This window comes from Sinohyriopsis cumingii, chromosome 15 (assembly GCF_028554795.1).
Source record: "Sinohyriopsis cumingii isolate HCF-2022 chromosome 15, ASM2855479v2, whole genome shotgun sequence".
NCBI classification, from domain to species: domain Eukaryota; kingdom Metazoa; phylum Mollusca; class Bivalvia; order Unionida; family Unionidae; genus Sinohyriopsis; species Sinohyriopsis cumingii.
Window position 1 is genome coordinate 114,290,061 of NC_142975.1, and position 23,581 is coordinate 114,313,641.

General features: G+C 35.6%; 1 pseudogene across 1 annotated transcript in view; it reads right to left on the reverse strand.

The window, feature by feature from the left end:
• Positions 1-1,687: 1,687 nt before the first annotated feature.
• Positions 1,688-23,581, reverse strand: part of LOC149782523 (NFX1-type zinc finger-containing protein 1-like) — a 28,471-nt pseudogene continuing 6,577 nt past the window's right edge. Inside the window, exon 3 of the transcript XR_016414645.1 lies at positions 1,688-3,692. The product of XR_016414645.1 is annotated as an NFX1-type zinc finger-containing protein 1-like (transcript). The remainder of the gene's footprint in view (positions 3,693-23,581) is intronic.

Genomic DNA, 23,581 nt, shown 5'->3' on the forward strand with positions numbered 1-23,581 from the left:
GATTATAGTCTCAGTTTGGCTTTGGACTGCGTCCTAATGGGGTTATAGTCTCAATTTGGCTTTGGACTGTGTCATAATGGGGTTATAGTCTCAATAAGGCTTTGGTCTGTGTAATATTGGTGTTATAGTCTCAATGTGGCCTTGGACTGAGTCATAATGGGATTATAGTCTCAGTTTGGCTTTGGACTGCGTCCTAATGGGGTTATAGTCTCAATTTGGCTTTGGACTGTGTCATCATGGGATTATAGTCTCAATTTGCTTTGAATTGTGTCATAATGGGGTTATAGTCGTAAGATGATTAGTAGGTAAATCATTCTCGAAGAATCCATTGATTTGTTGGTTTTGTTTTCGTACTGATAAAAATGACATAAATAAAAATAAAAGAATTTTACACGAGTGCCTACTTCAAATGAAATTATGAAAGTCATTAAATAAATTTTATATTTTGCGTGCCTTGGCAATCAGAATATTGAAATTATTTGATAAGTTTCATACATTTTATTTGAAATGAGCACTAATAAGAGATTTTATTTATCGCAAACAGAAATACTCCTTTAATTTGACCAAGTTGCATAATAGTGTTGTGATGTGGCTTTGAAATAAATTCAGATGCCTCGGTCCTTAGGTCTTTGTCTGCATGACGTAATGACATAATTTGTGACCTCATGATGTGTTATTACACGTGTTACATATATAAAAGATTAAAGTAAATAACACAGTAGTAATATTATCAACTGGTATAAGTGAACAAAGATGATTATGTACAATTCAGTTGTAATGTGTTTGTTTATAGTCACATTTTATCCTAACAATAACTCACTTGTTAGCTGAAACAAAATCTAGCTGTTCCGGAAGGGTAGTGTGAAGCTGGTGCTTGGGGTAAAATCCGTGCAAGTTGTCTAAAAGCCAATGGTTAAGTTTCATTGATACACAATAATACTGGTATAACAGAATAATAGGGATGAGAGAAAAAAAATCTGGTTTGAGCAGCAATGTCAGTAGTGAGTGTGTGTGTGTGTGTGTGTGTGTGTGTGTGTGTGTGATTAGGATTTTTAACGTAGCTTTAACAATTTTTCAGTCATATCGCTACGGTGTCTGCAGTGTTGCAGTTTATAGAGATGTCTAGCACTGGGGCATTATGCCGCAGACATGTAGCATGATGTCCCACTCAGTCACATTATCCTGACACCAGGCCGACCAGTCCTAACACAAACCTCTTAATGCTGAGCGCCAAGCGAGGAACTGTTAGTACCATTTTTGTAAGTTTTTGGTATGACTCGGCCGGGGATCGAACCCACAACCTCCCGCTTCCGAGGCGGACGCTCTAACCACTAGGCCACCGGAGCGGTTCAATGTCAGTAGTAAAATATTGAACCTGCTGGAAGAATATGAAACGTATGACGTGGACAGTTATTATCCTTTCATATTTGTTTGATTGATGTGTGACAGTATAAACAAGTGTCAATCTGACAGAATGTATGTACTGTATAAAGATACATTGCAGAAATAAATTTATAATGGATGGAAAATACATGGCGTATATTTTAAAACATTATCGGAACATGACTTTTCTTTGTTATATATATATATATATATATATATATATATATATATATATATATATATATATATATATATATATATATATATATTCACCAAGAAAAGGGAAACAACTATGAGAAAAATATTGGAGTATGAAAACATAAGAACATTTACATTTTCATCTCCTTTAGAGTATATTTGCTAGAATCGTATTGCAATTAGTCAAATCCAGTGGAACAAGTTCGTCAGACAAGAATTGTCGTACACAGTTTATCTATTATTACCTGTAAGGGTCATACCTCTGACGAAATAGGTAAAAGAGCATAATGAGAGATGATATTCACGAATTCACCTGATCTGAATTAAGTCTGACAGATTTGAGGGCAATTCTGTGGCGGACCCGGAAATATCATGTTTATTGTGGTTTTTATTAAGGGAGGAGTCTAAACAAATAGGGGAGAGCATCGGTTATTTAATACAAAAAAGAAATCTGATCAATACACTGTCATATTCTGCTGACCTTTCGATCCACATACAAACTACAGCTTTCACAGTTATGAAGGTTAAAAACGCCATCTGACCATAACGTTTCTCACAACAAATTTCATTACCACGATATTAAACGCTTTATCTGATAGGCTACTAAAAATAAAACCGGAATTTCTTCTTTGGGTCACTAGAAGATGGACAGTCATCGGTGTTTGTCAGATTTTAATCAGACCGAGGTACAAAATAGCGTTTTCATTTGATCTGAAGTATATACTAATTGGCTACTGAATTTTGTATTGAAATATATCAGTGCGGACACATTGTTTGACATGCCGACTCGCAAGATCTTCGACCAATGCATGAACAATTAGCCCAATGGCATTTTTCAGAAGAACTTCAATAACCCAAACACGAAGCAGATTTTACTGTGTGCTAAAACATCGTGTTTTTTTTTGCAAGTACACTTTATCAGTAAATGTATAGACAACTGTGACTTCTTTTTCTCCAATCATTACAGGCCATTAAAATTTGTTACGAACATTGCCTATGCCGTCTAGACAAAATTTTTCACTGATTGAAGCAAATCTTATAGAGTTCCACTAATTCCAGTAGAAGTGACAGTAGTACCAGCAGCACTCGAACGTTTCTCTGATGGGGAAGAATCTAAATACTTCAAGGTAATCTGAGCACGAGTTCACTTCAAAGCTTTAGTTAAAATTGTTTAAAAAAAACTTATGGGTGAATACAGGATAAAAAAATTTATTTACAGATACAAAGTGAACTTAAATCCGTTCAAGTAAATAATATACTACAGTACACAGAAGATAACCGTGGATGAAACCAAACAGTCGGTAAAGTCCAACTTAAACGAAAATGTGCCTTGAATGAATATACTTAATGAATGGAATTATATACAGAATTTTAACAAAATCAACTTAGCAGTTATCAAGGTAAGGCGGATTAATTTCAAAACTTTGCGTCGACAGTCTCGCCTACGAAAGTAGCCATGATGGATATAGTTCTGACGTCACTAAGTCGCAATTGTTTTAAATGTAAGCAGGGAACATACTGTTTGTAAACAAAGCAATTGATTTCTTTTCCGATATTTACCGAGAACTAATTATAACAAAGCAATACAATTCATTTCAGATAATTACCGAGAACTTTATCCACGCTGTAGAATAAACCAGAATAGAGATATGTGATGTCTCGAGTTTTACATTTATATTAATTAATAATTAATAATAATGTCCTTATTTTTATTTACAACAGAATAACACAACCTGATCAGCTAAAGTTGAATCGTATCATATTGTGTCTATAATGATATTCACATAAACACAGTGAATGTTTACCTATGTCGACAATTAGTATGAAGACATGATGGGTCTTGCAATTACACATTCGTTATTTCAAAAAATGAGTTTGTTATTTACAAGTCATGTTGCTACAATTTAATACATTTTATATTACACATCAGTATTGAAGATTTTGAGTTTGAATGCAATCCGAATAAGCCCGCTTCATTCGTATGGCAGGTTTCTAGAGTTCAAAATTCATCAGCTGTCCCACTCAAGATAAACCATGCTGAAATCAAAGATCCCCCTGCAGTTCTTGAATTAAGTGAAGCACGAACAGTTTCCATCCTTTCAACACATTTTCTGCAATAATAATAATAATAATAATAATAATAACAACAACAATAATGATAAAAACAATAATACTAATAATAAATAAGAGGAAGAAGGATAATAATAATAATAATAATAATAATAATGATGATGATAATAATAATAATAATAATAATAATAATAAATAAGAGAAAGAAGGATAATAATAATAATAATAATAATAATAATAATAATAATAATAATATAATAATATAAATAATAATAATAACAATAATAATAATAATAATAACTCGGCATTATAAATAGGTAGTCTTCATCTTTATCAATGCAATTGTTTCATTTTCATAATGTTTGACTTGCAGAAACATTTTGTTATCAAAGTATTAGAACCAAATTTAATATCCAAAAAATATTGAACAGAGGCTTTTATCTTTTTCTTGGATGAAATTCGTTAATCTTTTAAACATTTAAATCTATGTATGAAATAGTACAGTGTGTAACAGAAAATTAACACTTTAAAATTTTCTGAATGACATACAACAAATGATTTTCGCCATCACAAGTTTTAGTAGACAGTGCAAAGGTAAATTAGATTTGTGTTTCGGAAACATGTATACCTTCCACGCAGGCTACATAGTCCAATTTCAAAATATGAGAGAGAGAGAGAGAGATGTTAGAAAATTCATATTCTACTGAGATTCGAACCAGTGTTGCGACACCTTTCCTGCGCTCACCAACCTCCATACCCTCTCAACCAAGCACACGTGCCCAAAATAAAGTGCCACAACGTCGCTGATATATGCGATTGGGAGTAGCAGACACATCCACTTATCGACCCAGTGACTAAATCTCATTTAAGTAAACAGTCATTCCTGATTCGTAGGACAGTGTCACGTTTGCTCAGCCCCAATTCGTAAGTCGTATATAGACTAAGGTATTATTACAAACCATGGTTTGATATCTAAATATTGCCGCACGCTAGAGTTAATCTCTTACGCAAGGTTACCTTCCAGAAAGAAGACCGGCATCTTGGATCGGCACAAGCGTTATATCGAGCGACTCCCCACCTATGTGTTACAGCTTAATCCTAAGATCAGGGAAACAAGCGAGGAAACGGGGCGTGTTCCAAATCCGTCCCCACGTGGACAGACAGCGAGAAGGACATTGTCCGCTAAGTTTGATTGGATCGGGTCACAGCGAACCCCCCCCCCCCATCGGAATTGAGATAGAGGGTGTGATAACAATTTCGATCCGAATTATAACTTCTAACTAGCAAGCGAAAATTTAGTCTCGCCTAGGAAGATTGCTGAGAAATATAGGGTTACTCCGAGAGAACCACTCGTAATCTGGCGGTACAACTTAGAGAGGAGATTCTAAGGAAAGACAAAGCTTCGTAAAGGTCAGTAAGTTATTTGCTCAATATTTGCAGAATATTACGGCATTGTAATTGTAATTATGTGTAGTATGTATACTTAATTACGCAGAAAGTTAGTACGTAGAATTACCTTTGTAGTGTTCATTTACAGGCGTATTTGAGTATTATGTAGAGAATTATGTAGATTGTTAGCTTGTGGTCAGAATTAATTTTGTCATTCACTAATAGGTTACTTCGTAGTAAACTAGTGCATTTATTCATGTGATATGTTAGAATTTACACCTGCTTGAATCGTGAATTTGGAAAATGGTTGAAGTGTGTAAGATTAGTTAATATGGATGTATGGATATATCAGAGCATGGATATTTGAATACTTGTATATTTTGTATGTGTCTGGTTGTTGTGATATTGGATAGTATAATGGGATTAGGAATATGAACTGATGTGACGTAATTTATTGATGTATGTCTGAGAAGTAAATGATACCGTGCTTTTATTACGACGTTGTTTTACCATACAAGAACGATGAGTATTTCGGTGTGAATGAATGCGTGACCGAATAAATGTAATAGCCGTTATCTGATGATAGGCTGGGTGTAGTGTGAAATAATAGGGCTTAGGAAAATATTGTACCGTCCTTGTGTTTTCAAAGGAAGCTTTTCAGGGGACACAGAACTTCGTGTTCGACTGAGTCCCGAGTCTATACGAGGGGAAACGGAAGTGACACTAGCAGAGCAGTCGGAGTCGACAAGTCTAGTCGGAGGAGGAAAAGGAGTCGAGGAGGAGAAATTGGAGAAGGAGGAAGAGTATAGAGAAGTCGAGGAGGAGAAGGAATTTTGGAGAAAGTCGAGAGGAAGAGGAGAAGGAATTGGAGGAATATGAGAGAAGAATACACAGATGAGTAGAATACAAGGACAGGTGGAAAACTATCTCACACTACTAATCAAATGATGTAATATGCTATTACAGAGTCGAGCGGAAGGGGAGTACTTGGAAAATTTGGAGCACTTGACTTTGAATCGTTCTTAAATTGTTATTCGTTGAATTTCACTTCTTTTGTATATTCAATCATTTAACCGTCGGCATTGCTGACTGGGGGCTACGAGCTTTACATCTATGTTTCACTAATTTAACTTCAACCAAAATTGAGCCTGGGTGGGACTTCTATAATAATCTAAATAAAATATTGGGAGCACCCCGCCTGAACCATTACACACCTACCACAGTGGCGGCATAACAACCCATCATGTTACAGACAGAATTCAAGGTATGTAGAGGGAAACCACTAAATTAATCTCGTTTCGTTTTGGAGATGTGTGCTTCGCAGTCAGTTTACTCGGGTTCCCATCTCGGTAGAGTATGAGTTAAAAAGTCTCTAACTTCTATGATTCTCCAAAACTATAAAATTCAGTTCATATTATAAAGCATCCTGTTGTAGGAGGCAGGGATAGCACTTTTCACCCTATATGGCCGCCTGTTTTCTCTCTGTATCTCTCGCTCTCACTCTCTTATATATATATATATATATATATATATATATATATATATATATATATATATATATATATATATATATATATATATATATATATATATATATATATATATATATATATATATAACACATACATAAAAAGCATGGCTTTTAAAGTGTTGGTATAAAGCAATTTGATATACCAATACTATTGGTATATCAAATTGTGATCCTCCCATGGCGCAATAATACCCATATATAAACATTTTCGCGTCCCGTCTGCAGTTGACTCTTGATCAATGATGAATTTCCACACATTAATCATCAGTGACGTATGAAAATAACGATAAAAGGTATTAATGATCCCCGTTTTCTAAATGAATTTCATATAGTACACATTTTCTTCGCAATCCTTTCTGCCTCCCCCCCCCCCCGCTCGCATGCATAAATGACAACTACGCAGAAATGTGAAGTGAGAGAGAAAAGGAATTTGGGCTGGATTGAAACCATGAAATAGAAATTACAACAGTAACCTACAAGAATATGGTTTCTCGTAATGATATGTGTGCACTTTCCTTAGGATTTATCAACAGTGTTTATCAATGATACAAAGTTGCAAACCATGTCGACATTACACGGTAAATTTCTCCATTTCTTGGTACATATACTGTGACGTATTTAACGTTTTGTTATTTTTCTTGTTTCTTAAAAATATTATAATGTTCTAAAAATCGATTATTGTTAATTAATTATGAAAATGTCTAAAGGCCGCTCTCTCTCTCTCTCTCTCTCTGGACCATCGTAACAAGATACGGGCTAAAAGCTATGAAATGACGAGAGTAGAGGATTTTCGTTTGTGTCATCCCATGATGTCTCTGGATTTATGAATGATAATAAAAGTTAAGCAAAACCGACCAAAGGATGTGTGTGTGAGAGAGAGAGAGAGAGAGAGAGAGAGAGAGAGAGAGAGAGAGAGTTGTATGGTCAGTGGTACTGTTATTAAAGCAGAATAATGACTTAGGTCTACTGTAAATATATTAATTGCCTCTTGTTGGTTCGTCATTTCGCTTAGTTTCTATTCCGCGTTAATTTCCATGTGCCGGTACGTGATGGCTAAGCCTTCGTGTGAATGGCACAGCTAACCAAGCGTTTGAATTGCTCATCTTTCATGTTTAAATCATAAGTGTGTATTATATTGATTTAATCAATGTCAAGAAAAATAGAAACTTAAGAGAGAAAACAATCAACTTATCAATATGCAAAAGTGATTGTGATAGCCACAAAAGGCACATGACTATAGCTTGTAGCGGACACACTCGGATGATGTGAGGAGTTCATTTACTCGACCAAAATACAGCTACCTGTACTAAATCTTAACTCGTTGTATGTATGTATGTATGTATGTATGTATGTATCTATGTATGTATGTATATTTAATGGCATCAGTAACGTGCAATTTATAATCTAAATATGCATAAATGACTGTCTCCATCAGCAGCAGAGAGGGCCAACAGACCATAGAATTCCGACAAACAAATAAAACAAACAAAAATAAAACCATCTCGTAGAAAGGTCCAGATTTTTACAAATAAACGTTTCCTTGAGATGTTTTATTTCTGTAATGGCCGATTATACTAATAAAACCTTAGTTCGAAATAGCAGCTGAAAAAAATAAAGTAATCTACGTGTTTATTTTTTTTTTTTTTGTTTATGTTTTTGACGACCAACATTAGTAGGTGCCCTCTCTGCTGCTATTAATTTTAATTTTTTTTGCATTTATTTCTTGTTCCTTGACGCAGCCACGTACAATTGTGCATATCTGTTTAATTAAATTTATTAAGTAAAAAATTGTTATATTAAAAAATAATGGTATATCCAGAATCTCATACTGCAAGAATAGCACGAGAGAGATTAGAAGCAATTAAAAAATTTCTTCCCGTGAGAGACTCATTCAGAAAAAATCTACAAGAGCAGCAAGAAGCACAAGTTGAGTACGAAGAAGAAACTAAAAAACTGTTTAAACCCGTCACTGCAGCTACTGAACAAGTTACAGCTGTCATCAAAGAAGATCTTCTTCCGCTATCAAAACAAACAGCAGAACAAACCGAAAAAATACCAAGAAGAACGAAACAGACAAAGAAGATTTTACGAGATCTTCCAATTGATATAGCTGCGGCTCAGCCTCCACCTGTTGGTGAGGAAATACTTGAAAGTATTGGAAAACTTCGTACTGAAGTCGCCGACGTGAGAAAAGAACATACACCTGAACCCGAATCAATAGAAGAAAACTTAGAATTGACTGCAAAATTTAAGAAAGGGTTTGTCGAAGAGATTAGAAATACTGAAAGAGAAACATTACCCGAAATAATATTAAATAGTATATTTAATAAATCTAATATTTTTAAACCCCGTCATGAAAAAGTAAATGATGATAATCTTATTAGATGGATATATCGCGTATATTACAACAAAACACAAGCTAAAGGTCAAGAATACAAAAATCTTGATAAAGAAGTAAAAAGACTTCATAGAGAGAAACCGAAACAACTAGAACAAGAACAACTCTCCCAGCAGAAACTTCCTTCACCTCTGCAACAAATAGAACAACAGCAATTGATGTTAAAACCATCTAGAGAGAAAAGGAAGCAGATGGCAAAGGAAATGAAGCGAAAAGCAGAAGAAAAATGGAAACAAGAAGAAGAAATATTTAGAGATATAGAAACTAAACAACAGGAGAAATTACGTTCACTGGGTAAAGAAAGAGATCCTGACGATGATCCTCCAAGCGCTGTAGGAAGTGGGTTCCTGACTACATCGGGAGAAAACAATTTTGTTTGTCCTGATAATATCATTAATGATGTGTCACGGTTAGAAGTTCTCATAGGAGGAAAACGTGCCGGAAATAATTCACCAGAAATAATTAATGAAGCAGCTGATATTTGTCGGCGATTATTTCAAGGTGGTATCATGGATGTCGGTGTTTACCGAGAACTTATCGATGAACATGCTGATGATTATAGTGACTAATTGTTAGATAAATAGGAAATAAAATAAGATGATCATACATAATAATCATCTTAAATTTGTACAGGTCAGAGCGGTAAACTCACGATTACCAATTTATAGAGCTACTTACAGAGATGGACTTGGTGATGTTATTCAGGGATTATTTACAAGGATAGCTCCAAAAGTAGCACCCGTTGCAAAACAATTATCGATGAAAGCTATTGATATTGTTCGTGATAAAGCTCCTGGAGCAATTGTCAATGTTACTGGTAAGGGGTTCTCGGCGATCAAAGATAGACTAGCACGATTATTGCGACGAAAACAACAACACCCAGTAAAATTACAAAGTACTGAAATTATGCCAGCAGACGTAAGTAGAATAATAAATCAGGCTGCAAATCAAAAACTAGCGGCGTTAGCAGATCAAGGACTCGGAGAACCGGGGAATAATATTTCAAGTTTAATATCAGGGAGTGGAGTTTCCAAACCCGGTTTTCGTGTTAAACGAAAATAATTATAATAAAATGTTCAAGCGCGTATCCGATGAAGCATTTGATATGGAGGCACCTGTCCTTACAGATGAATCGGTACGTGATTATCAGTTTTACTCTTATGAAGCACGAGTACCAGATCAACGTGGAAGAATTGAACTACAAGTTCATGACACAAGTAGATACTTTTTACCCGCTGAGGCTTTTCTTGAGGTAGAAGGTACAATTGTGAGAACAACTAATGCTAATTACGCAGATGCAGTAAAAGTTGGTTTTGTCAACAACGGGATCATGGCACTGTTTGAGAGCGCCACTTACATGATCGATGGAAAAAATATCGAATCGATTCAGAAAGATGCAGACGTTGCTACGACAATAATAGGATTAGCAAGATATTCTGATGATTATACAAGATCAGCAGGTCCCACGATGATGTTTGTGAAAGATAATAATGGTCACCCTGAAAATATTCAATATGCAACAGGACGACCAAGAAATCATGCCAATAACGCTGATGCTGATGTGGAGTCAGTGGTTAAAAGTGTTAATGAAAATTTCAAGTTGGGATTTGCAGAGCGTAAAAGTATGTTGCTAGGAGTTAATAGAAGTTTTTCATGTGCAATTCCGCTATCGCATATTTTTGGATTTTGTAGGAATGTTAGGAAGGTTATTTTTGGAGCTAGACACACGGTTGTTCTTGTGCGAAAAGGTGATGATAACGATGCTCTGTGGAGACCTGCTGGTGATGCTGGTAAAGTAGTACTATCGAAACTTTTACTGTGGATGCCGGTAATGACTCCACCGATCGCAGAAGAACAGAAATTAATTTCTTTCATGGACACTGATGGTAAATCCTTGTTGTCATGGTTAATAACAAGCACAGATAGTATACAAACTAACGTTAACGGTCAGTTTACATGGCATATAGCATCACAACAGGGTGTTTCTGCACCGCGGCATATTCTTATTGCGTTTCAGAACATCGATCGTTTAGGTAATCAAGAACGTACTCATAGGATATTTGATAAACTAGGTGTCACAGATATTTCTTTGCGGATAAACGGACAGCAAGAACCAACAGAGGATATACAACTAAATTATGAACAGAATCATATAGGACGTGTATATCATCGATTGATGTCATTCATGGGACGTGATCAAAATGTTGATACTGGATTGCAAATATCGCAATATGATTTTACAAAACTATATCCGATTTATTATTTTTCATTGGAGCATCTTGATCTATCAAAACAATCTGTCGTTGATATACATCTTAAAGCAACATTAAATACAGGTGGTGTTGATTATAGAGCAATCGCGGTCATACTCGGTGATAAAGCCATGTTACTTGAAGGTGGTAGTGGTCGAATGAGAGTCGTTGATGCAACAGTGGAAAATCTTTGATCATGTTATTTAGAAAAATATATTTTATATAAAAATGTCGTATGGTCATGTTAATGTTACTCTGACTCCCGGTCAGGTCAAAAAGCTTCAATCAAAAACCACCAGCAAATGCGGAACTAAAATATCACTGAAACGAAATCAGATTGGTGGTGGTCCAAATAAATTATCGTTGACAAATAATCAGATTAAACATTTCAATAAAGCCCTATAATCAAAAACCGGAGTTCAATTTCATCTTTCTCCGAGCGCCATCAAGGACATGGTTAAAGTGGGTGGTATATTTCCACTTCTTGCGGCTATTGCAGTGTTAATAGCTGCTGCTGCTTCAGCCGTAGCAAAAGCAGCCGCGTTAGGTGCTGTTGGAACAGCTGCTGGAATGGCTCTAAAGAAAGCAGTAGGAAAGGGGTACAAAAAAAAGGGACGCGGCCTAAGATTACCGGAATCTCGTTGGGGAAGAGGTCTGACGCTTCCACGTTAGATGTTCCAGCATCAAATTTTGATTTACTTGATGCTGTTAAAAGATTAAAAATAAAAGCCTTTAGAGGTGTTTTTATGCGAGATCAATTATCGAAACAACCGAACAAACTCGAAACAGTTATTAATCTCGACTCAAATTCAAGACCCGGTACTCATTGGGTATCATACGCGGTTGATCCACGTGGAATCGTTTATTTTGATTCATACGGGTTAGCTCCACCTGTTGAATTTATCAAGTATGTTGCACCACTTCACGCAAGAACCTCTGGTTCCAAAGTTTGGTATTCAACGCTACCCACACAAACAATGACAGATCCACCAATATGGGGCCGTGAAGTAATTAATGTACTCAACGCTATATCAAAATCATCCAAACCGCCACATAAAGTCGTGCATGATTATACAAGCAACCGATTCGTTTTAAACAGATCTTAAAATATAATGGTTGATATTTACGGAAGAAGATCTTCTTCACGCGTTGAAAAAAAGTCCGGCGACGTTGATCTGTCAAAGTACGCGACTAAGGATGATCTCGCTGATATTATGAACCTGGCTGGAGTTGACCCAGATGAGATTATTATTTTTCACGACCGATACGGATAACTAAAAACTAGCAATATCAAATGGAATGATATAATTCGACGAGTACTTGGTGCAGTTACGGATAATATTCCTGTGTTTACTAACGGCGGCAGAATCAAAGATTCAAGTATATCGTTTACAACCATCAGAGATGAAATTACAAGAAGCGTTGCTAATCGTGTAAGAAACACCGGCGACACAATGACAGGTGAACTTAGCATGAACGGAAACAAGATAGTAGTGTTAAGAGATCCAACATCCGACGAAGACGCAGCAACAAAAAAAATACGTCGACGTCAACTACAACACCGTAGATGGTAAATTATCCACGTTGCGGGCCGAGTATGACGTTCACGTGGGCGTTTTGGAAGATTTCGAAGAAATTTTCAAAACACCGATGAATCCATAGATAAATTCTTCGGCACTCTGCACTCCGTTGACATAAATCTCGCTGATATCAATACGAACATCGACACGATCAAACGAACACAGCAAGACATCGTAGCGGGGATTCCCGAAATCGTTAATAAAACCAATTTGATTAAAATCCCAGCCGGAATAACTCCCGGGCATATTAACAACATCGTATGCACTATATCATCGGGATTCGCAACATGGTCGCAGCAAAATAAAACTATTAAATATACCGCAACAGTCACTGGGGTGTATAGGTTGTCTGTGTTTAGTGCTGCAAAATTTGAAATATTTACAACGTATCCATGGCGCCATTCAACTGATAAATTTTCCGGGGTTGTATCTGTTATATTAATAGCGGAACCGAAGAAATTTATATTCTGGAAGCAGCTGATAAGAAATTAACCGCAACATCTTACTGGTGGTGTTTGGAATTTGTAGCTGAAACACCTCAGTTGGTTACTGCATAAAACATATGTGGATGGTGAACAATACAGGTACAATCAAGCGCGTGAATGGCAGGCAGCATTAAAAGATCGGGTCGAACAGTATACAGTAAAAGTAAAAAAATATCGACGACGATTAGTTATCGTTGATGTGATTGTTTATTCAGTATCCGCTGTTGTTGCTGGAACGGGTGTTATATTATCAGCGGTGACAATGATGGCACCAGTAGCCGTACCTATTTGTATTTCAGCAGCAACAACTATTGCAGGTGTGCTTAATATCATCGCAAAAAATATGTACATGTACGAATGAAAAATTATCCGATTATATAATAAAATTACACACAACGACGGTCGCATACTCCAAATTGTCCTCGTTGTTATCAGCGAGTCTCAGTGATGGAATTATATCTGATTTCGAGTTTTCGATGATGACTAAAATATATGACGAAGGTATCGGTATTAAAGATACAAATACTAATAATGACGGAATTACTGCAGCAGATCGTGACTAATACAACTCCATCAAAGATAACGATGATCTCGGTAAGTTCATCTAATCCTGAATTTAGTATTAACTTTCCTACCGCAATTCCAGTAAAAGAAATAGCACTAGCTCAGTTACGGGTATATTACAGCTGGCTAAATATCAGATCAAAATCATTTAATGGTACACCAGCAAATAATTTACTTGTATTTGCTAACAAGAACAAACCAGATGGTACTCCTGACTGGATAGATGTTGGAATACCCACTGGTAGTTATGAGATTGAACAAATTAATGAGGAATTTCAACGTAGAATAAAATCAATAACCGGAAAAGAAGCGAAAATATCAATTAACGTTCATGAGCCGACTCTATCTTCGACGATTGAAATACATTCTCCTGATTACGTCGTCGATATTTATCAATCCACGATAAGATCCGTACTAGGTTGGCCGGATGTTTCCCCAGTGCATGAAGGACTACCTGAACCAAAACGAGCTGATTTTACGTCAACAAATAGCTATCGTCACGAAGTTACAATGACAGGTATCTGGTGGTGGTGGCGTGGAGAACGAACTTGGGATATTAGTTTGGATGATTTAATTGGTTATGGTGGTGACATATTTTCAGGTTTACCAGAAGGTAAACTTCGTAATCATATTAATGAAGAAGAAATTAAAAAAACTATCGACGCTTCCAATCTTGATCATAAAGATCAACAAAATAAACTACGTGAACGCCTCACTGAGTATCTTTTCGATATAAGATCTCACGAGACACGAGGGGAAATTATCAAACAAATAGAAATTCTGAATTATATCGCAGAAGCTATGGAACGCAGTCACAACAAAATCATAGATCTAATTTTAAAATCATCTCCTGCTTCAAAAAAGTTTTTAATTGATAAATATAAAATCAAGGAATCTGATATACCGACGTTCAAATTTCCCGATTATAACCCGGACGCTCGGAGAAAATCTGTCAATGACATCATTAATGAGTTTTTTCCTAAAATACTCGATGCGTGGAAAAAACTAACACAACCCGAGCCTATCCTCAGATATAATAATGATCCACACGGCGGTGGCAGGCACGTATCTCCCGGAATCGTTAATATAACCAGCACGATCGTGGTCAATCTGGTTTGTGACGTAGTCGATGGCAGCTATCAAATAGATCTCGGAAAATCAAATCAAGCTCAACAGGGATATATTTTATATACATTTACACCACAGGTATCCCCTGGAAGTTTAATCGTGCAAGAATCAACTAATCCTGTGTATCTGCGGTGTCACAATATATGTTAACACGAATAAATTTTAAGCTCACAGACCACCTTAATCGTTTAATTGACATACGTGGAGAAGAACTTGTAATAAATCTGTATGTGAAATCTTAATTAATCAGGTAAATATTATATAATGTACCAGCACGTGAAGGTTTTTATACATGACAAAGAAGTACTTGAAAACGCCATCAAAACAGCCTTTTCACAAAACACAAAGCAATTTAACGTTAATTTAGTTATTGATGAGTACGGAAACGAGGATTTCTTATTAACACAAGAACAGTTAGATGAGCTCCGTCGAGAACATATTATCGAGATCATTTGTAGCAGAGATCAGATTCTAAATTATACACACTCCTGTATTAAACTCGATCAACTTAAAAAAAATAATATTTCAGAATAAATAAATGTGGGGTTAATTAATCACTGATGGGGTAAATTATACAAATTAATCAGTTTTGTTTAATCTGAAATGAATCAGTCTGATGGGGTGGTTGGTACAAATCAGTCAGATGGGGTAATTGGTACAAATTAATTCTGATGGGGTGATTGGTACTCAAATTCGTGTAAATTAATCAGTTTTGTAATTCTGATGGGATGGTTATCTTTGATCTTAATATTTTATTTTATTTTATCAGAAATATTTATTTTATTTTATCAGAAATATTTTATTTTATCAGAAATATTTCAACATTTTTAGTCAAATTTATTATTTTTTTCAGCTATTTTAGTCGATTTGTCAAGGAAAATTTGTCAAATTACAGTTTTTCGTCAGGTCAAACCTCAAGCGGTTCTCTAATTGTTTCATCGATAAATCGTTAAAAATCCTCATTTTTTTCGAAAATTACCAGAAAAATTAACAAAAATAGCATGAAAAATCTCATTTTTTGAGCTAATTTTACTGATTTTTGACGATTTATCGATGAAACAGTTAGAGAACCGCTTGAGGTTTGACCTGACAAAAAACTGTAATTTATCAATTTTCTTTGACAAATCGACTAAATTATAGCTAAAAAAAATAATAAATTTGACTAAAAATATTGAAATATTTCAGAAAAAAAATATTTCAGAATAAATATATAATATTTCTGATAAAATAAAATATTTCTGATAAAATAAAATATTTCAGACACGGTTGCTTTGGTCGTTACCCGAAGACATAATTTTTCTTAAGTATCTTATGCGGGTACTAATTGATTTTTTCGTTTCGTACTCGTTGGATAATCCCGATCTGACCTTTTCTATTGCAGCAGAAAGAGGAATAAATTCATTTACTTGATCATCGTTCACCATAACTAGCGACTGAAACATAGCTGCCTGAATCCGCTTTATGAACTTATACTGAGATGATAGAACATACTTATTTTCATTTTTAAGTTCTTCTAACGTTTCAAAATCAGATATTATTTTTTCAGGATTTAGTTCATCAGATATATTAATTCCGTTTTCTTCTAGTTTTTTAATAGCAAAAATAATGTCTTTGATATTTTCATGGTTCATTATATAACATATAAATCTTTAAAATAAAAAAATATATCCCTGTAGAACCCTTATCGAGTGTTTAGCAAGTTCGGCAGGATGTTTCAAGGACGGCACAACATATTTACAGCCTCATTAAACTCGCAGACTGCCATCACATTCTACTAAGTTTAGAGGATATACACAGAACATTCAATGAATGACGAGCCCCTATCTAGTGTTTTAGCGAGCTCAGATTATGCATGGAACGGCACAACATATATTATGAATGACGAGCCCCTATCGAGTGTTTTAGCGAGCTCATTAAGTATATACAATGAATGAATGACGGCACAACATATATTATGAATGATGAGCCCTTATCGAGTGTTTTAGCGAGTTCATTAAGTATGAAATGAAATATATACAATGAAATGGGTATATACAATGAATGGATATATACAATGAATGTATATACAATGAATGGATATACATAATGAATGAAGGATAGTGCATGTACGCTCAGCAACCCCCCCCCCATAATCAATCCGTGGGTGATACGAAAAAATGTATCAACTACCAGTTGATTATTGGGAGTGTTCTACTGAGCGGAGGGGTTTTGTATTGCCCCCCAATTATTATAAAAATCGCAATTATGCGTAAACCACCGACAGTTGTCAGCCATGGGGATTCGATCCTGGACCGCGAGCGTCACAGTCCAATACGTTACCGATTAAGCTATCGAATCTTCTTACAAACATATGCTTTAGAAATTAATATATAGTTACGGTACATATATATATACACTAAAACAACGGTTTATGTGTTAAAATAATGATTTCTACATTTAAATAACTGTTTCTACATTAAAATAACGGTTTCTGAATATATCTATATTATAACAACGGTTTCTGAATATATCTGTATTATAATAGCGTTTTTCGTAACAGACTGCAAATACAAACCTGCGAAATCAATAGCGGATTGTGAATACACCTGCAGATCGATTTGTGCCATAACAACGGTTCCTAAGCTGATTGTAAATGCAGCGTGTTCTGCCCACACACAACTACCTTGCGGATCAATAACAACGGTTCCAAACAGATTGTAAATTACCCTGATTTCTCGTAATAGATCCGCTATGTTGCATGATAGGAATATTTAAAAACCATAAATATACTTCTACAAATAATTTATACACAGAGCTGATATATGACGTAAATGGTCAAACTGACTAATTACGACCATAAAAAATCAGAAATCTACGAATACAGAAGTAATCTCCCTTTCGTGAGTCAAAAATAAGTAATGTATGGAGGAAATACTCTGATATAAATTTAAAAATTAATTTGAGGTAGTGATGATAGTTGATCTCATTAACAATATTGGAAGGTGATTTTCTGCTTATATTTGCTGGAAAAAGTAGTTTTGGTCATATTTTCTGCGACGTATTTTACCACACGCGAGTTAATTTCAAAGTATTTCGCAGCCGAATACATTGATGGAAATATAATTTCTTCACCCGTCTCTATGTTTGTAGATTTTACCGCCCTCCTCACAATTGTTCTGTCATATTTACCAGTACCCGCCCCCCCCCCCCCCGTGCAGAGTTCTTGCTTTGTGTAACAGCTCGAAGATTGGATAAAATATTGTCAATTTTCACGCCGTTAATGTGATCGATCACAAGACCGTCTTTGATCATCCCATTATGACATTCATACACGAATCTATGACAGAGATAGCTTTTCTTATTCCCAACAGTGAACGCTAGATAACCAGTATTAATGACATGACCAACCGGTTTCTTCAACCTGTAATTTCTAATAACACCATTATGATCCGATTCATAGTTTGTTATTGTAGGATGTGGGACAAATTTATTTTGCTCCATATATACAATAATAATATTTGTTTAATCATTGATTGTCTGAAATCTTGATATATAATCCTCCACGGATTTTATGGCGTTTTCACTATTATCTTTTTTTGTCATAATATATTTTAAGTTCTCTGAATCGTTTTCCACCGCGCTTTCCACATAATTCTGTTTTTCCTCGCACTCCAACACCACATCGCATACACGGTATTGGTCCTAGACTTCCTCGCCGTATATTTTGTAAGTGCATCCAACAAAATTCCTTTCTGCAGGATTTGTTGCAGCGAGTTACTGAGCCGATCATCAACCAACTGCATTGAGACATTGTACAATATTCTTTATTTAAATACTTGTTTTAATTATATGAACGAATTCGAGAGATTATCCCAAACTAGGCCTTCTAAATATAAATTTAATCTCGACAGATTATCTCCTGACTTACCAGTACGAGATTTGGTTGATCCGAAAAATAAAAGTTTGATCTAAAAAATTCATGACGCCAAGAAAGAATTTTACACAGATGGTGCATCTCATGTATGGTCAACGTTCAAGATTATTCGCAACACTGTCAAGGACGCTACAATGAATGACAAACGAGCGGCAACTATCATTAACTACATCACTGAATACGAGGGCAATCAAAAATATTTCTTCAGAGTAAAATTTATTGTACTAACAGAAACAGGTAGTTGGATTATCCGTGATAAATATGATCCTGTCCTTGGTAATAATAAAACTATCATATTAAGTAAGAATTCCAAACCGGGTCTGTTGACTGGTATTGATAAACCGTATTATGAGCGAGCGTACCCTGTAACAGCAGTTATTTATGGAATCTATGAGATAAATAAAAAACCCAACGTTGATAAACTGGCACCTATGAAATTTTCAAGATTAAATTGTGTAGCCGAACGAGTAATAGAACACTTTACAAACGCGATGCGTGGAAACGGATTAACTGATTTAAGACGTGAAAAAATAAACGCGTGGGCTGATTCAGTTAAGGATACCGGTGCTACAATAAAATATGTTGCTGAACTAGGAAAAATATTAAAATTTCCAATAACAATATCAACGATAACGGGAGAAGTACTGCACGCATCAAAATATAAATCGAAAGGAGCTCCAATAAATATTATTGATCATAACGCGCATGCATGGACTAGCGCAGTAACAATATTTCCACGTAATCGAACTGTTAGATTTTACCCCTCAGATACGGGGGGAGGCATGTTTGATTTTATTAACGAAATAAGTAAAAACGATCCTGTATCGGTATGGTTATTTAAAAGTGATGAGGAGGGTGGATTTGATCAGTTTGTTAGACCGAATGGTGAAATATATCGAGCAGAATCTCTCCATGACTAGATGAAAAATCTCGCTAAGAAGTTTTTAGAGTGCAAGCACGCGGAAAATACTAACAAATTACTAACTAATTGTTTTACCGTTCCATCTGTTGCGGCTCATTTTGCTAGAGAAAAAAATTTATGGAAACCAACACGATTTGATTTACTCGAGGATGTACGCGCAAGTTGCGTCGAATACGGACACGGTGGATTGTGGAATACCAAATATAATTACAATGATGTTATTTCGGTTGATATGGTTGCATGTTATCTGGGACGTTTTCTAGGACACGGAGATAGTTCTGTGTACTTTAAAAGATTCGGTCACCCTACAAACGAGAGGACGCGAGTGGCAATTAATGGATCATTACCTGATTTTGATCTAACTGGATTCGCTTGTGTTGAATCATTCGAGTTTAATGAAAATCTTCACAAGATTTGTTATGTTTGGTTTGGCAGACATTTCTGTGAAAAACGTTGGGTACCTATAGTTTTATTACGATATATGCTAGACTGTGCGATACTGACATCGTTGGTTGTCAGTGAGGCAATTATATCATATCACGCGCAGACCGAAGTTTGGTTGCCCATGCCAGATTCCATCGGTCTCGATGAAGTTATTGAGGAATTTAAAGAAAAATGTCCTGGTGTTTCCGAAGATGATATTATCAAAGAAGCTCCTAAAATTCTTGACATTAAACTTAAAACCGCAAAAGATCTCGGTAGAAGAATAATAGGTAAATTTACTCAAGGTGGTGCATATGATCATAAAAGACATCACACACGATTAATTCTAGATGATGCCGAGTACGATTTTATAATTGCTGATACAACAGCGAGAAATATATTTGTAAATCGAGAAAGTGTTTATTTATCCGACGGAACAAAATTAGGCACGATCGTTAGTTATATAAATGATGTATCCCCACAGTATACTCATCTAAGATCTTCTATGTTGGCTTATGTTTCTATAAATTTATTATCGATGATTAATAGATTTCCTGAAACCGCAGTAAGAGTCGCAACAGATTCGTTTTATATTTCGAGTAAATATTTAGAGTCTGTTATGAAATTTACAAGTAATGATGAACGATGGAGTTCGTGGAGAATAAAAAGGAAATATTACACAATTATACAGAATCAGCAGATGTTTCGATGAGAAATTTTTATCGTAGGTGTAATAAAATATCAGAAATGTCGAAAGCGCCGTCAGTGAGTGATCCAATAACTAGATATAAGACAGTATATCTCAATGGACCTGGTGGATGCGGCAAGACGACTCGAGCAATTAATGTTTTCAGAAATTCAGATATGATCGTGCTGACACCCACACATAGACTTGCACGGGAGATGAAACAACGACAAGTACAATCGTGTACGTATCATAGTTTCTTTCGGTGGCGCGGGGATACATGGACTCCTGAGCGAATGGGAGAAAAATATATACCTAAAATAATTATTTGGGACGAGATATGTACGGCGTCATTGAATACATTAAAAAATGTTCTTGATTGGTTATTGACGAAAAATACCGCTATAATAATGTGTGGCGATCATGGTCAGCCACCGCCTTTTGTTGGACCATCTCCACATGATTGGTTAAAAAATTTCGTTGATTATTACGAAGAAATAGATGATGATCATAGAGCACTTGATGCAAATTTAAAGGAGTTTAAGAAATTAATCAGATTACAATCAAACAAAATTCAGTGTGAAATAATACGCGGAGTGATCTCAGAGACCTCAATGAGTAATTTTTAGAATTTGTGGAGACCCAACGATCTGATAGTAGCAAGCAGAAATATAATCAGAGACGATTTACAACAGCAGTTATTTCAGCTGCATAAAGAAAAATACTCAGAACTACCCGTACCGTTGTGTTATAGACCATCAGATACACGAAAACAGAATATTAATGTTGATGTTCCAGGACTGACTGAGAAGCAAAATCTCGTATTAAATGATATTGTCGTTGTTGATATCAGTGTTGTCGAAGATGCATTACGCGCTGACAAATCTCCATGGGTGTTGGGATACGCTATGACGATCCACTCGTCTCAGGGATTAACTATTTCTGATACACAAGTTTGGATTGTAGACGATCGTATTGAGTGGTCAAATTTAGTCTATTTAGCGGTATCAAGGGTCAGAAAAATATCTCAATTACGTAGAATTATAATTCCTGAAATCGTTAATAAATTTAACATCATCGATGATGATATAATAAGAAAAAAATTAATCGGATACAAACAATCTGATAAAAAAATAAAAGCGACTTTTATCTTGATGTTGAATTTATTATTGAGTTAAAACAGCAGCAGAATAATCATTGCGCAAGTTGTAATTGTATAATGCTGTGGAGGTATTCAAGTAATGATTCAAGACAATTTACCGTAGACAGAAAAGATAGTAGTCGCGGTCATACACGAGAAAATGTGATGTTGACCTGTCTCGAGTGTAATCGACGTCGCGGCTCTAGTTAAGTGATCGCGGTGGTAATTGTGTATCCTCGGGAATTACTTGTAATTGTTCACGTACAAATCCACGTTGAGGAGCAGCCGAATCTAATCTGTAGATTGCAGGTCTACCTGAGGATCTTGTCACAGTGGATATCTTGTGCGTCGTAATACTCCAAATAGGATCAGTCGCTCTTTTTTTACCACCTTCAAGTTCACCCGGTTCATATAAATATCTAACAGTAATATTACCTAGCACTGGCTGTGCTGAAAGATCATGTCGTTGTATTTGTACATTTTTTTTGTGATTGCATTAATAGGTTTCATATTGGTCGTTCGCGTAATCTCATTATTTAATGCAGTTATCACGCTTGGTAATCCTGAAACCCATTCGCGAGATCTTTTATCCTGAATTAATTCCATCGCGTATTGATATCCAAATAACCGCTCAGCGAGTGTTCGATTAAATCGTTCAACAATTGCCTGATCACGATGAATTTCAGTATGTCCTTGTCGTATTTTGGTATTATGTTGCTTCATCAACGATGATACTGGACCAAGAAATTACTTGCCAGGATCAACCTGTAACAGATTTGGCCATCGCAGACCACCTCGTTGATAAATTCGTTTAAACGCATCGGCTACTTCAGATGATGTTTTCGTTGATAACGGTTCTGCATCTTTATACCTACTTGCAACATCAACAACAGTCAACGCGTACTTGTATGTTTTTCTACGCACAGTATCATATGGTAAAAACAGAATATCAGCTTGATGAACTTCATTAGGAACACTAACATCGAAATACGCGTACTGAATTCGTTTCGGTGGTGGTAGGTAAATTTGCCATATTGCTTGTTTGGATAACCACGCTTTAGCAGTAGAATGTTTAACTGCTGCTGCATCAGCAAGTTTACTAATTGCTGCTTTACCTTTCCAGTATCCTCTTGGTGAATAATAAATCGATTCCATTATATATTACCAGCCCCAAACGCTAATTTACCTTTCATCGCAGATCTTACTACCCAATTAGCTAATGATTCTCTCATATTTTTATTTTTTATAGAATTTAACGCATGAATTAATTTCACATCTGCAATATGCCTGTCTTGTAGATTTTTACTCTTATACGCAACATCATGAACATGACAAGCTCGATCAATAGCGTTTACTGGTTCCTCGCCTGGTTTTGGTTGATCTTGATTATCGAGCCTGATATCAAGTCTGGTACCAGGACCACAATAATTATATCCTGGTAGATGTTTTTCTCCTGGGTATTTAGACCATGGAGCGCCTGGAAACTTTGACATCAAATTATCAATATCACCACCGCGCT